Raw genomic sequence first — 2172 nt, forward strand, 5'->3', positions numbered from 1 at the left:
ATAACCGCTGCCCTAGTGTCTCAGGGTGGAGCACGGCAGCACCATCACTATCCCGGCTGGCAGTGCTGAATTATGTTCACCAGCAGATGACTGGGTAGGGGTCTGAGCTAAGGGCTAGTCCAGCCGTGGGCAAACTACGGCCCACGGGCCAGATCCGACCCGTTTGAAATGAATAAAACTAAAAAAAAAAAAAAACCGTACCCTTTTATGTAATGATGTTTACTTTGAATTAATATTAGTTCACACAAACACTCCATCCATGCTTTTGTTCCGGCCCTCCGGTCCGGTTTAAGAACCCATTGTGGCCCTCAAGTCAAAAAGTTTGCCCACCCCTGCCCTAAATTATGTGCTAATATGCATAAAAATATGCCTCTCAATCATTATGTCTATGTACTATAAAATACCCAGACAAAAGCAAAAAAAAAAGAGTATTTCAAACAATTTTTTTACAATATCTATAATCTTAATGTTATAAAAGACAGACATAAGATTGGTTCTTTATCATATAATTAATCCTTGCTTCAGATTTAAACTAACCCTATTAAAAGATAAACGCTAAATTTAGGAAATTTACTTAAATTAGTCACAATGATCAGAATATTACAGGGATAAAAAATATCTTGGTCCCAAATGATCTAATTTATGCCATCATCTTACAGCAGTGATGGCAAACCTATGACACTCGTGTCAGAGGTGACACGCAAGCTCATTTTTTTGGTTGATTTTTCTTTGTTAAATGGCATTTAAATAAATAAAATACATATCAAAAATATAAGTCTTTGTTTTACTATGGTTGCAAAGATCAAAAAATTTCTATATGTGACACGGCACCAGAGTTAAGTTAGGGTTTTTCAAAATGGTTATACGCCAAGCTCAAAAGTTTCGCCATCACTGTCTTACAGTGCCAATGAATCAGATAAAGCTGTTCACAGGCACTGTGAAAAGTATAATCTCAATCTTCTGAAATGAATGTTAATGGAAAATAAGAGTAAGCATGCTATAAAATTCCATGCCAACATATTACTATGCTAGTATAAATGAGAATATCAAATTCTATAGCAAAAACTGTATAAAGGCACATTAATTTTGCATGTTTTTGCAAAATTAACAGCATTTCTCATTTTTATTTAAAGATCAGATATAGATGTATTTTGATCAATTAGTTTGATAAATATATTAGGTATATTCCTATAGCTTTAAGGTACCTTTTATCACACATAATTTAAATATTTTAATGTACATGCAAAGCAACTTAAAAAAATTGTAACATCATTAAAATTAATGTTATACCTTTAGAACAACCTCAAAATATATTTCTAGTTAACTAAAGTTTGAATACATATAGTTTATATGCAAAATTACACAGATTATGTCCATTCAGTTTTTACTGAGATACTTGACAATATGTAGGATGTGATGTTATCATAGTAAAATATTTAGCTATCAGTTTTCAAAAAATGAAATTTTCAAAATATTTTTTGAATATCTCATTTACTTTATTGTTTTCTTTTTTGCATTTTATTATCTTTTCATTATTAAGGTATTACATATGTGTCCTTTGTACCCCACCCCACCAGTCATGCACTTTAAATAATTATCATTTATATTCTATGAGAATGCACTCTCATAAAATTTCCAAAAACACAGAAAAAGCATACTTTGGTATTAATATTTCCACTCAACAGATGCTATTCAACAAAAGGAATATATTTACAATATTTTATTCACCCTAAAAAGAAGACATCTAATATAGCTTTTTTTTTATTTGCTGATAAAACTTGCATACAGTTTTTAAGTTGTTAATTACAGCAGATAGAAAAAACTAACCCATTATCATTCCTTCTTTTTTTATATATGTACTAGAGGCCCGGTGCACAAAAATTTGTGCACTCAGGGGTGAGCGGGGGTCCCTCAGCCAGGCCTGTGCCCTCTCGCAGTATGGGACCCCTCGGAAGATAACGCCCTGTTGGCTTAGGCCTTCTCCGGGTGGCAGAGGGCAGGCCCAATCCCTAGGTGCAGCCCCTGGTTGGGCTCAGAGCAGGGCCAATTGGGGAGTTGGGGCGCCGCCCCCTGTCATGCACAGAGCAAGGCAGATTGGGAGGTTGCGATGCCACCCTCAGTCATGCTCAGGGTAGGGCCGATTGGGGGGTTGGGGCACTGCCCCCTGTCACA

The sequence above is a fragment of the Myotis davidii genome, unplaced genomic scaffold (assembly GCF_000327345.1).
Source record: "Myotis davidii unplaced genomic scaffold, ASM32734v1 scaffold812, whole genome shotgun sequence".
NCBI classification, from domain to species: domain Eukaryota; kingdom Metazoa; phylum Chordata; class Mammalia; order Chiroptera; family Vespertilionidae; genus Myotis; species Myotis davidii.